This window comes from Tursiops truncatus, chromosome 15 (assembly GCF_011762595.2).
Source record: "Tursiops truncatus isolate mTurTru1 chromosome 15, mTurTru1.mat.Y, whole genome shotgun sequence".
NCBI lineage: Eukaryota > Metazoa > Chordata > Mammalia > Artiodactyla > Delphinidae > Tursiops > Tursiops truncatus.
In genome coordinates this window covers 3,257,184-3,271,864 of record NC_047048.1, presented here as the reverse complement: position 1 = coordinate 3,271,864, position 14,681 = coordinate 3,257,184, and the positions used below count along the sequence as shown (strand labels likewise).

Here is a 14,681-nt window from a genome sequence, read left to right as displayed (position 1 = left end):
CTGATATGTGGACAGTGGAAGAAGAGATGGATTAAAAGGGAATGCTAGCTACATATGACAAGAAAAATCTTGGACTGTGATCAAAGTATAAGGTAACCATTCAGAATCTGATGGAACCATGTAGAACCGGTACTGTTTAGACTCCCTAGGTAATTGCATGGCTGAACAAATACAAAAGTAGGTTAATATTTAATAACAATGAGATTTCAGTAAATGTCAAGGAATTGTGATGGTGGTATTGGGGGATATGACTATTTTTATCAGGATGTTATTATTTATAACTTTAGTATTACAGTGGCTCAAGTCATTATGAGGTTCTCCATAAAAACACTATTTAATAACTGTCACAAATAGCTTCCCTAGGGAGCTTGAAGAATTTTGCTTGACAAAAATCCTGAGAGTGAACAAAGACTCCCCCAAACCAACACACACCTTCCTAGACCACACACATGGACACAGGGGCTTAAGGAACTAAGCATTCAACAACAGACTTTATTTATTTACCATCTTTATCAGAGTTTAATTGCTTTACAATGTTGTGTTAGTTTCTGCTGTATAACAAAGTGAGTCAGCTATATATATACATATATCCCGATATCCCCTCCCTCTTGCGTCTCCCTCCCACCCTCCCTATCCCACCCCTCTAGGTGGTCATAAAGCACTGAATTGATCTCCCTGTGCGATGCAGCTGCTTCCCACTAGCTATCTATTTTACATTTGGTAGTGTATATATGTCAATGCTACTCTCTCACTTCGTCCCAGCTTACCCTTCTCCAACCCCGTGTCCTCAACTCCATTCTCTACGTCTGCATCTTTATTCCTGTCCTGCCCGTAGGTTCATCAGAACCAGTTTCTTTTTAGATTCCATATATATATGTGTTAGCACACGGTATCTGTTTTTCTCTTTCTGACTTACTTTACTCCATATGACAGACTCTAGGTCCATCCACCTCACTACAAATAACTCAATTTCGTTTCTTTTTATGGCTGAGTAATATTCCATTGTATATATGTGCCACATCTTTATCCACTCATCTGTCGATGGACACTTAGGTTGCTTCCATGTCCTGGCTATTGTAAATAGTGCTGCAGTGAACATTGTGGTGCATGCCTCTTTTTGAATTATGGTTTTCTCTGGGTATATGCCCAGTAGTGGGATTCCTGGGTCACATGGTAGTTCTATTTTTAGTTTTTTAAGGAACCTCCATACTGTTCTCCATAGTGGCTGTATCAATTTACATTCCCACTAACAGTGCAAGAGGGTTCCCTTTTCTCCACACCCTCTCCAGCATTTACTGTTTGTAGATTTTTTGATGATGGCCATTCTGACTGGTGTGTGGTGATACCTCACTGTAGGTTTGATTTGCATTTCTCTAATGATTAGTGATGTTGAGCATCCTTTCATGTGTTTGTTGGCAATCTGTATGTCTTCTTTGGAGAAATGTCTATTTAGGTCTTCTGCCCATTTTTGGATTGGGTTGTTTGGTTTTTTGATATTGAGCTGCATGAGCTGCTTGTATATTTTGGAGATTAATTCTTTGTCAGTTGCTTCATTTGCAAATATTTTCTCCCATTCTGAGGGCTGTCTTTTTGTCTTGTTTACAGTTTCCTTTGCGGTGCAAAAGCTTTTAAGTTTCATTAGGTCCCATTTGTTTATTTTTGTTTTTATTTCCGTTCCTCTAGGAGGTGGGTCAAAAAGGATCTTGCTGTGATTAATGTCAGAGTGTTCTTCCTATGTTTTCCTCTAAGAATTTTATAGTGTCTGCCCTTACATTTAGGTCCTTAATCCATTTTGAGTTTATTTTTGTCAACACCAGACTTAAAAAAAAAAAAAAAGAAAAGGCATCTGCTAGACAAAAAGCATATGAAAACATGATCAACCTCATTAGTAATCATGCAAATGCAAATGAAAGCCACAGTTAACCAGGTTAGCAGTACTTAGAAAGGTTGACTCTAGGAAACGTTGGTGAGAATGTGAATCAGTAGGAATACTCGTATACTGCCAAGACAATGACAGTAAGACACAACGATCCTGGAAAGCGATCTGGCAATATCTGGTGCTGTTAATGACACCCACACTCTGCCAGAGAGCAATTCCAATCCCAGGTGCAGATCCTAGAGAAAACCTTGCACAGATATTCACAAGGACTTGGTTGAGAACGTTCATAGCAGCAGCGTCTATAAAGACAAAATGATGGGAATAACGTAAACAACTGTCACCAGGATGAATGCACTATGCCACAAAACGTATGCCATCTTGTGGGCATGGACCCCCAGCTTCCGATTGAACCTGTGATGGGAGCCTAATCAACCCTTGTCCAGCAAGGCTGGAAGTTCTGGGGTGTTAACAGCCCCCAGCCCCTGAGAGCCATCTTCAAACTGACTGGTGGAAGCTGGTGGGTAACTCACTCTGGCTCCATGATCCCTCTGAGGCCTCTCCCAGAGCCAGGAGGAGAGGACACTCCCCTCCAGGCAGTCTCCCAGAGTCCTCCAGTGGGATGGAGCCCCAGGGTCCATGATGTAAGCTGCTTTCCTTTCCACTATTTGGAGGTGGCCAGAAGAAGCAAAGGGATATTTGCTTTATTTAATATTTATTATTTAATAATAATTATTTATTATTTATTTAATATTTATCATTTAATTTAATATTATTAAATTATTATTATATATTATATATATTAAATATTATTAAATTATTATTATATAATAATATAATATAATATTATAAGATTATTTAATATTTATTATCTACTATTATTATTATTTTCACATTTCCTTCCAGGAAGATGATGTGGGCCCAGTCCTTGCCTCAGGGCTAGCCTTTGGGGGAAACCAACTGTAAGACCTGGCTTGAAACAAGCCATCTTTGGGAACAGTCCCCAAATTCTTTGTAAGTGCCCCAGCAGGCTTGCCATCCCTCCAGTGGTAGCAAGAAGCATGAATTGTCCCTTTAATTCACTCATTTCTCTCAGCTGACTCCCTGTACCCTCTTCTCTGTGGCTCACGGGAAAGAAAGCAAGGCTCTGACCTCTGGGATATGTTCTCATCGGTTTCCCAATGGCCTGGCTAACTCTCTCGCTGACCACGCAGAACAAAGTTTATCCCCATAAAATGCCTCTTCTAAATCTCAGGAGCTCCTGCTGTCCTTCTCACACAACTCATGCCAGAGGACAATGAGAGACAGATTCCCTTTCCCACTCTCAGACTCTGAGATACCTTAGAACAAGTTGGACTTATTTCTGAACAAAATCACACAATTCTACCCAACCGTTTTGATAAAGGACTTTGTTATACACTTGTCTCCCCCATCGTTGTATTCTGGAAGGTCATGCTACCCTACAAATCGGGGTGGGGTTCCAGTAACTGCTGGGTTGATTGATTTTCAAATTAAAAATATATAAAGTAAGCTACCTGTATAGCACCTGAAGGTGGACGTTCTCTATGCCATATTTGTAATTTGCTTCTTGGTAGGAAGGAGTAGTCAGATAAATGATTAAATATGAAATAACATAAAAACTGTTTAGTCACCCTAATTTTATTTACCATAAAAGCTAATCAAGGTAAAATCATTCTAGCTTGAAACTGGTTACTTTAACTAAAAGCAGGATAAATCCTGAAAAGAGCTTTAAGCTCCCAAAATCTTTAGTGAGGCTTAGTGATTTAGTAAAATTAAAAGGTGGGATGTTCCATCTCTTCTTATGTTGCCTTAAATCTCTTCCAGAACAAGAAAGGTTACAAGATGGGGTTACCATATAGTTTTTTTTTGTCCCAACTGGAAAAATTCTGAAGCTAAAAAGTGATGCTAAAATATAAATAATTTTAAAATTATTTGTTTATTGACTTACAAGTTGGTTTCATGATATTGGTACAGCTCTACAGTAGTTCTTCCAAAAATAAATATTTTTAAAAAGTAACCAAAATCAAAATCTACACGCATTAAAGAAAAAAGAATTTTAAAATGTTTATATTAATCATCTGAACACTAGATAACAACATGGGAAGAATAATTATTCCTGGCGGCTATTCACGTATTCCCTCAGTTGTGTTTCTTTTTTCTTTTTTTTTTTTTTTTGCGGTACGCGGGCCTCTCACTGTTGTGGCCTCTCCCGTTGCGGAGCACAGGCTCCGGACGCGCAGGCTCAGCGGCCATGGCTCACGGGCCTAACCGCTCCGCGGCACGTGGGATCCTCCCGGACCGGGGCACGAACCCGTGTCCCCTGCATTGGCAGGCAGACTCTCAACCACTGCGCCACAAGGGAAGACCTCCCTCAGTCTTTTTATTCATCTCTACTTCTAACACCATCTCACTGGTATTTTTCTGAAAAGGAAAGTTTTTCAATATTGTTCTATTTTATTTTTTATAAAATTGCCTGCAATCTTCCTCAAAGTGGTTTTTATGACTAATGCATTTGAAATCGCTGACACCTTCCATCGATTTTTCTCAGTCAATCATAATATTTTAAGTTACAAAAACATTCTTCTCTATAGGTGCTGAGGTATCTGGTAGGCTCAGAACAATTCTGATAAATGGAGGTTATTATCAATTTTGTTATTTTTGTGTTAAAATGTGTAAATATTTCAGTCCAAAATTTTACGGAGCCTGTCTTTTTTGCTTCCATTCAGAATACCTTCTGTTATTGAACGGTGAAAAGCTGAAAGCATTTCCTCTAAGATCAGGAACAAGACAAGGATGACCACCCTCACCACTTCTATGCAACCTAGTTTTGGAAGTCCTAGTCATGGCAATCAGAGAAGAAAAGGAAATAAAAGGAAATCCAAATTGGAAAAGAAGAAGTAAAACTGTCACTGTTTGCAGATGACATGATACTTATACATAGAAAATCCTAAAGACACTACCAGAAAACTACTAGAGTTTTCAACGAATTTGGTAAAGTTGCAGGATACAAAATTAATACACAGAGAGCTGTTGCATCTCTATACACTAACAACAAAAGATCAGAAGGAGAAATTAAGGAAACAATCCCATTTACCATCACATCAAGAAGAATAAAAGACCTAGATATAAACCTACCTAAGGAGGCAAAAACCTATGCCCTGAAAACTATAAGATGCTGATGAAAGAAATCAAAGATGGCACAGATGGAGAGATATACCATGTTCTTGGATTGGAAGAATCAATATTGTCAGATGACTATTTTACCCAAGGCAATCTACAGATTCAATGCAATCCTTATCAAATTACCAACAGAACTTTTTTTTTTTTGGCAGATCTAGAACAAAAAATCTTAATATTTGTATGGAAACACAAAAGACCCTGAATAGCCAAAGCAATCCTGAGAAAGAAAAACGGAACTGGAGGAATCAGGCTCCCTGACCTGACTATACTACAAAGCTACAGTAATCAAAACAATATGGTACTTGCACAAAGACAGACTTATAGATCAATGGACCAGGATAGAAAGCCTAGAAATAAACCTATGCACCTACGGTCAATTAATCTACAACAAAGGAGGCAAGAATGTACAATGGAGAAAAGACAGTCTCTTCAATAAGTGGTGCTGGGAAAACTGGATAGTTATATGTAAAAGAATTAAATTAGAACATTCTCTAAAAACATACATGAAAATAAACTTGAAATGGATTAAAGACCTAAATGTAAGACCAGATACTATAAAACTCTTAGAGGAAAATACTGGCGTAACACTCTTTGACATAGATCAAAGCAATATCTTCTTGGATCCACTCCTAGAGGAATAAAAATAAAAGCAAAAATAAACAAATGGGACCTAATTAAGCATAAAAGCTTTTGCACAGCAAAGAAAACCATAAACAAAATGAAAAGACAACACACAGAATGGGAGAAAATATTTGCAAACTATGCAACCAACAAGGAATTAATCTCCAAAATATACAAAACAGCTCATGCAGCTCAATAAAAAACAACCAAACAAACAGACAACCCAATCAAAAAATGGTTGGAGATCTAAATAGACATTTCTCCAAAGAAAACATACAGATGGCCAAATGGCACATGAAAAGATGCTCAGCATGGCTAATTATTAGAGAAATGAAACTCAAAACTACAATGAGGTATCACCTCACACCAGTCAGAATGGCCATCATCAAAATGTCTACAAACAATAAATACTGGAGAGGGTGTGGAGAAAAGGGAACCTCCTATACTGTTGGTGGGAATGTAAATTGGTACAACCGTTATGAAGACAGTATGGAGTTTCCTTAAAAAACTAAAAACAGAGCTAACATATGATCCAGCAATCCCACTCCTGAGCATATATCCAGAGAAAACCATTCTTCGAAAGGATACATGCACCACAATGTTCACTGCAGCACTATTTACAATAGCCAAGACATGGAAGCAACCTAAATGCCCATGGACAGATGAATGGATAAAGATGTGGTGTATATATACAATGGAATATTACTCAGCCATAAAAAAGAATGAAACAATGCCATTTGCAGCAACATAAATGGGCCTAGAGATTATTATACTAAGTGAAGTAAGTCAGACAGAGAAAGACAAATATCATATATCACTTATATGTGGAATCTAAAACCAGATAGAAATGAACTTATTTATAAAACAGAAACAGACTCACAGACATAGAAAACTTACGGTTACCAAAGGGGAAAGGCTGGTGGAGGGATAAATTAGGACTTTGAGATCAACATATACACACTAATATATATAAAATAGATATTCAACAAGGTCCTACTGTATAGCACAGGGAACTCTACCCAATAATCTGTAATAACTTAGATGGGATAAGAATCTGAAAAAGAATGGGCATATGTATGTGTATAATGGAATCGCTCTGCTGTACACCAAAAACTAACACAACATTGTAAATCAACTCTACTCTAATATAAAATAAAAATTAAAAAAATTTGTGAAGTTTATTCTATTTATGACTCTCTTAAGTATGTCAGTAATCAAAAATGTTGAGAAATTGTAAGTACTGTCACTTTATCAAATGAAAAATAGAAGCTCCATCAGAAGATTCTTTCTGCAAGTCTAGATATTCCCAATCACAATTTTAGAATTTTAAAATTAAATCCTGTACATGGTTTGAATTCTCACATCATTTATTTCCTCGCTTACTTCTGTGGCAACAAATTTCAATACCTTCCTGATTGCAGACTTTATTTCCAATAATTGCATTTGGCTAAGATCTTCAAGTGCTGAAGATCTCTTAGCACTCCATGATTACTTTAAAATTTCCAACGTATCTGGAAAAAAATGGGCCCCAAATTTGGAAGATTCATTTATAAAAAGGCAAAACAAACAAAAAATATCACTACCATTGCAGGATGCTTAAATGAGATAGTTTTCTCTAACAGTGGAAATATTTCTAAAATGCATTGATGATGGGAAGCAAAGATAGAAAGTGTTGAAATTTTTTCTTTTGAATTTAGCATCAACATCATTTAAATAATTTTGTAGTTCAGTTACTTTGTGCATAAAAAGCTATCTGTAAATGGTGACAGGCACAGTTTCTGTTTCTACTGTTAGAATCTTACTTCATATTTGGGAACAATTATGTGGGTACCACAACCAGTTCCAAGTATGTTTTTGCTCCACAGATTTTAATAATTTAGTAAGAATGCTATTTTTATCTCAACATTTTTCTTCATAAAATTTTGTACTGTATGATTACAGTCCCCTAAATTATTTTATCTTCAATACTGAACTTTTAAACTGAATTTTCAATAGTATTTATGATACTTTTAGAGGTTTCACCTTCAAATAGATGAATTTTCAAAGGCTTTACTTTGATAATGTGAATTGGATGAAAAAGATCACACTATTACTGGAATGAACTGATTTTCTACTAGAAACATCTCATGATGTTGATACAATACTGGCATCATTTAACTGTTTGTGAAATTCTTCTGCCAATGAAGTTGACAACAGCTAATTCCTTCACGTTTTATACATATGCAGTAAAATTTGGGAGTAAAATTTGGGAGTAACATTAGCAACACTGATTTAGAAGAACAGTCATTTGATCTAAATAAAGTCATGCTCCATGGAGTGCCATAGAAATGGACCTTCTGCAGCTGCACGTTTCATTGTCATCTTTGTCATTTTAAGAAGGCTGTGCTCGGGCTTCCCTGGTGGCGCAGTGCTTGAGAGTCCGCCTGCTGATGCAGAGGACACGGGTTCGTGCCCCGGTCCGGGAAGATCACACATGCCGCGGAGTGGCTAGGCCCGTGAGCCATGGCCACGGAGCCTGTGCTCCGCAAAGGGAGAGGCCACAACAGTGAGGGGCCTGTGTACTGCCAAAAAAAAAAAAAAAGAAGGCTGTGCTCAATTAACTTTATTAAAAAAATTTTTAAAAAAATCATGGCCATTTTTATTTATTTTTGGCTGTGTTGGGTCTTTGTTGCTGCACGCGGGCTTTTCTCTAGTTGCAGCGAGCAGGGGCTACTCTTTGTTGTGGTGTGCGGGCTTCTCATCATGGTGGCTTCTCTTGTTGCAGAGCACGGGCTCTAGGCACGCGGGCTTCAGTCGTTGTGGCTCGCGGGCTCTAGAGCGCAGGCTCAGTAGTTGCAGCGCAGGGGCTTAGTTGCTCCATGGCATGTGGGATCTTCCCGGACCACGGCTTGAACCCATGTCCCCTGCATTGGCAGGCGGATTCCCAACCACTGCGCCACCAGGGAAGTCCCTCAATTAACTTTAAAAAAATTTTATTATTTGGCTGTGCCAGGTCTTAGATGTAGCACCTGGGATCTTCGTTGCGGCATGTGGAATCTTTATGTGTGGTGTGTGGGCTCTCAGTTGCGGCATGCGGGCTCTTAGTTGTGGCATGCGGGATCTAGTTCCCTGACCAGGGATCAAACCCCGGCCCCCTGCATTGGGAGCATGGAGTCTTAACCGCTGGACCACCAGGGAAGTCCCTCAGTTAACTTTTGAAGCAGATACTGAAGCACCTTCAGGAGGTTGGCCTTTTTCTGGCTTTCGTTGGGGGAGTGCTATCCCCATGGCCCCCGGGTGAGTGTAAATGTGAACATGCATTCTGTGTCAATTACGCATGTGTCATCAATTTTCTGGAGAAATGGAAATTCAGTCCTTAGTTTTTATTAAACATGCACTTTTGCTTTTCATTTGCAGTTTATTACTACTGTAGGAGTTTGTTGTGAAATGAAAAGGCATTATCTAGCCATAACATACATGACTAGTTGTTGATTTACTCTATGCAATAAATGTCGTACTACTGCAGCAGGAGTGTTCAGATGGTTCTAACACACTCACCAGCAGGGGCTCAGTCTCTATTTCCCACGTAAATTCCACACGCACCTACATATATTTTCCCCCGTTGCTTACCAGCCTCACCAACCGCTGGCCTGGTAGTTTCATACATTTTGCAGGTCAAAGCACAGGCAGCTATACTGAATACTTCCCCCTCATTCCCAAACTGGAAGGAGTTAGCCGTGTCCAGCCTCTCCTGACTTCACTCCATTGGTCAGCAAGCCTGCTTTGTTTTCTCAGTGGGTCCCCTACATGCTATCCTTGGAAGACAGGGATCCGTTTCTGTTGGAAATATGGGGAAACAAGGGATGGATGATCTCAGTTTAGCTTTCAGATTTCGTCACACGTGAGAGTGAAAACTCCATCTCCTGCATGTACATCACACACACCAGCAGACGAGGTGAGGGCCGAAGCGCCACGTACACAGAGTGCTTTCCATCTGGGCTTACGCTAATGTGGCGATTACAGCCCTGGGTGCTCAGAAATGAGAGATCTAGACAAGCGCTGACCTGGAACACAGGCATAAACTGATACTATTTCAGGCAAGTCGGGAAGTTGGGTCACTCTAGTGACGATCGATAAGAGACTGATCTATATCTGTATCTCTATATCTATGATAAATAGATAAGTGATAGATGATATATACACAGATGACAGATAGTGAAACCAAGTCCCTCTGAAGCCCAGCTCCTCTGCTGAGGTTGTGATGAACCTCTCTATCCAAAATGTTCTTCTCTTTCTCGTCCAACACCTGTTCCCCTCTAGATAGAGGAGAGTCAAAGAAAACGGGGGACTGAAATTGAGCAGGACCCTGTGGGGCCCTCCCTGGCATAAAAACCTTTCCACGTCCCCCGTTTCTTGTTTGTAGGGAACAGACTTTCAGCCTCCTAGACCTTCTCTGAGCTCCAAAGGGCAGATTCAGTTACCAATTAGGGAAATGCAGAAAGATGCACTTCCTGGTTCCTCCTGTGGGCACGTGCATACCAATCTGATAGGTGTCTCTGAGCTCTTACACAGCAACGAAGGCCCTCACCCAGGTGGAGGACGTTGCTTCAGGCTGAGCACAAAGACGGGGACCCCAGACTGGCTGGAACCGGAAGGCTGATGATTGAGATCGCTGTTAGCTCACCACCAACCAACCAGAGGAGGGTTACACACTCTGCAGCCCTCCCCCCAAATTTTGTCTATAAAAACTTCTTCCCTGAACTCATCAGTGATTTCGAGTCTTTTGAGCACGAGCTACCCGTTCTCCTTGCTTGGTCCTGCCATAAACCTTTCTCTGCTCCAAACTCTGATGTTTCCGTTTGTTTGGCCTCACTGCGCATCAGGCACATGAACTTGGGTTCAACAACGATACACAGATGACACACAGATAAATGACAGATATATAGACAGACAGGTGATAGGTAGATAGAGATGAGAAATGATAGACGATAGGTAAATAAATAATAGATAACACAGAGATGATAGATGATAAATACATGATTCATAGATGACATATATACAATAGACAGATGTTAGGTGATAGATGACAGGTAGATAGATGATAGGTGATGATAGACTGATTGACTGTTTTGCTAATTGTCAATGAATTTTAGAGCCAACTATGCTCAGGCTGACCACTAATATTTGGCAAATTTACTATTTTGTGAAATGTTAGGCGCAGCGTGGTTGGACTGTGTACTGGGAAGCCTTCTACTCTGGGAACTTAGAATTAATCTAAGTTTTAGTTTCCTTATTTAAAAAATGAGGGTAACAAGCACTTCTGGCTCATAATACAAACGTGTGATATTGAATAAGGTGGTATCTGTGAGCACACTTTGAAAAGTGTGAACGAAAAGCACCGTCTTTTCATTAGAGAAGGATCTCTGATGTTAAACTCAAGTCATTCCAAACTGCTTCCAAGTTTCCGCCAGTTCCCTCAGGGAAGAAAAATATGTTATTTCTTCTTCTGGCGAGATAAGAGACGTGGAATAGTGATGATAGTTTATATTCTTATATAGATTTTCTTTTCTTCCAACTAAAAGGTATCACTTATTGTGTTTGATTTTTTAATTAAAAATATCTATCAAAGTATCATGTGCATGTATTAAAAAATCAAATAGTATCACAAGGCTTATAAGGAAAATCAGTCCTCCCATCCCGAAGTCCTACTCTTCACAGATAATTGCTTTTAACTTTTTTTAAATGGGGGTAAAATATATGCACCACAAAATTTATCATTTTAACCACTTTTTTTTTTTTTTTTTGGCGGTACGCGGGCCTCTCACCGCTGTGGCCTCTCCCGTTGCGGAGCACAGGCTCCGGACACGCAGGCTCAGTGGCCATGGCTCACGGGCCCAGCCGCTCCACAGCATGTGGGATCTGCCCGGACCGGGGCACGAACCCGTGTCCCCTGCATCGGCAGGTGGACTCTCAACCACTGCGCCACCAGGGAAGCCCCATTTTAACCACTTTTAAGTGAACAGTTCTGTGGTACTAAGCACATTCACACTGTTGTGTAACCATCACCACCATCCATCTCCAGAACTCATTTCATCTTCCCAAACTGAGACTCTGCCCCCCATTACACACTGACTGCCCCTGCCCTCCCAGCCCCTGGCACCCACCCTTCTACTTTCTGCCTCTCTGAATCTGACTCCTCTGGGGACCTCACAGAAGTGGAATCCTGCAAGATTTGTCTTTTGTGTCTGGCTTATTTCACTGAGCATCACGTCCTCATGGTTCATCCATGCTGTAGCAGGTGGCAGAATTTCACTGCTTTTTAAGGCTGAGTAATATTCCATTTATGTATACCTTTATGTGTAAATGGAATACACTATTAATAAACTACCATATATAAAACGTATAGACCACATTTTGGTTATCCGTTCATTTGTGGCTTGGTTACTTGGGTTGTTTCAACCTTTTGTCTATTGTGACTAATGCTGCTTTGAACGTTTAGGTTTACCAGGAAGCGTTGCACTTGAAACACAGTTCTCGTTAGAGCCCTCCCACTGACAAGGTAACTATTCTTCCAATGCTGACAGAAGCTGACGCTTGGACACCCAGCCTTGCTCCGTTGGCTGCCTCTGCAGGAGAATTCGTTACTGTGAACAAAGCCCCATTGCGGTAAATTAATCCTTGTCGAGAGACTGGCAGTGTCAGGAGGTGTGAGTCTAGGTGGAAACTTTTAGTTGCTTCGCGTGAAGAGATGAATCTACTGGTCACTGACTTCCCTTTCAGGTGTTGGAATCCTACCTCCGAGGTGATGCTGTCGAGACTCTGCCTGCGTGGCCCCTCCACCTGCCGGAAGAGAGAGACATGGAGAGAGGATGCGGTGCAGCTGTCGGGGAGACCAGCGAGAACACCCGCTACCCCCGGGGCTGAGTGTGCCACCTCATCTGGGAGCACAGTCTGATGAGATGCGCAGGACCGCTCCAGCTTCAGACACGGGGGGCAAAGGATGTTGCCAGCCCTCCCTTCTGCCCTCTGGTTTCCAGGAGCAGCCAGGGCGACACCACCATCCGCTTTGCAAGATAAAGCTCAGTGGGCAGTGGTAATGCCATCCTGCATTTCCAAGAAGAAACCCCTTTGCCGACAAGCCGGGGAAAATGGACTTGGAAAGGCCAGGGAAGCTCTGATGTTCGGAAGACAGAGGCGTCGTGAGCTGGTCTTGAACATCCGAGAGGACGAAGACAGACAGTCCTTCGTGGGAGGTGGCAGAGGACGGATGCTGGGGGCCGGGGCCGGTGCCCATGAGCACAGAGGGCATGCTGACCCACCCATCCCTCAGCAAGAGCACAGTGTTTCCAACCCCCCCGCAGAAGTGCTCCTTGGAGCGATGGCAACCGTGGCCGAACAACAGAGACATTTTCTCCTGGAAGCTTCCTCGTCTGTTGGCTTCTCAGCAGCATCTTCCACAGCATCTCCCACCGCATCTCTGTGCCTTTGCCCGTCCCTCCTCTGCAGTGCATCCCTTAGACACTGGTGCTGCCCAGGGCTTGGGGCTCGGATCTCTTTTCTTCTTGCTCTGGTTATGTGGTATCCCCCAACCTCGGTTATCCCACAAAAAAAGAAAAAAAGTCCGAGGGGAAATGAACGTAGGCGGGAACAGTTACACACCGTAAAGGCAGTTTCCCCCGCAGACCTCCATCTGCAGTACGAACGCTGAGTGTCCCCTGGAAACGGCCTTCAAGGAACCATGGGGTCAAAGCTGCTTCGCTGACCCGCCCAGCCCAGTGGGCACTCGGACAGTCCCCTGTCCCTGACTCTGGGTGCCCCCATCCCTTCCTCTCACCCTTTTCAGATGGACCGTTGCCATGCGAAACCTGCAGCGTCTCAGGTGTGACCCCGCTCGGATGTGGAAATGAGATGCAGCTTCTTTGTTTCCTACCGCGGGTCTCATTTTCCTTATTAGGTGCCCCCTGGAGGATGGAAGGGTGGGAGGGAGACATATTTGCCCAGTCAGCCTCTGCCACCCCAAATACCATCTTTGGGGCAAACATTCAATCTCCCAGCACTCAATCTCCTCGCCAAGGAGGCAGCTGTGGGCCCGGGGTCATCCACGTCCTTAGGGCACTGGGTCCGGGAGAGCCCCTGGCCTCGTACCTGCTGGTCTCCAAGAAGAGGGGCTGCTTTGTCCTTTGTGGGTCCTCTGGCTGACGCCCACTGAGAAGTGGGGTTCCTCGTCCCATTCCTGGGTGTGTGAAGCTCCTTCCTATTAGGACAGCCATGGTTTGTTTTCTTGTCCCCAGGAAGCTTGGCCATTACTAGCAGGGTCCCGCCTTGGTGGCGTTGGTGCCGAGGACCCCAGACGTGTGGCCGAGACCCCCCACCAGATGTTGGATCCTAACAGCATCTCCCTTTGACATCACTTGCTCCGGGAACTTCTTCAAAATCAACTTATCCGAACCATGGATTTCCCCGCCAGACCCCTTCTAGGACACGCGACTGCTCAAGTGGGCGGAGCATCTGCCCACCAGACAACTGTGTCTTTATCAAAACTCCTCCTAGATCCTTGCCTTAGTGGCCCCGTCAGACCTAAGCTGTTATAGTGAGAGCTTTGCCCGATCCCGCTATGATCTCCCCACTGAAAGACCCACCTCAAACCACTGGTGACACGTAGTGGGCTGAAGGGTGCCCCTCCACAAAGATATGTCCACGTCCTAACCCCTGGACTCTGTGAGTGTGGCCTTGTTCGGAAAAAAGGTCTTTGTAGGTTTATGAAGGATCTTGAGGTGAGGAGATCATCCCGGGTTAGCTTGGTGGCCCCCAAATCCAAGAGACACAGAGACAGAAGAGGTGGGAGCAGTGGGACACGAGTCAGAGACTGGAGTGATGTGGCCATAAGCCAAGGAGCACCGACAGCCGCCGGAGGCTGGCAGAGGCAGAGAACGGACGCTCCCCTGGCGCCTCTGGAGGGAGTGCGGTCCTACCAACACTGAATTTGGGGCTTCTGGCCTCCACA

The 14,681-nt window shown here is 42.7% G+C and overlaps 1 long non-coding RNA gene across 2 annotated transcripts in view; it reads right to left on the bottom strand.

Moving 5' to 3' along the window:
• Window positions 1-652: 652 nt before the first annotated feature.
• LOC141276442 (uncharacterized) overlaps window positions 653-14,681 on the bottom strand; it is a 51,188-nt gene continuing 37,159 nt past the window's right edge. The window contains exon 4 of one of the 2 annotated variants that reach the window (XR_012325949.1): window positions 653-2,178. This is a non-coding gene — a long non-coding RNA (uncharacterized lncRNA). Of the gene's footprint in view, window positions 2,179-13,842; window positions 13,932-14,681 lie in introns of those variants that run through there. The other variant, XR_012325948.1, reaches the window with a different exon arrangement.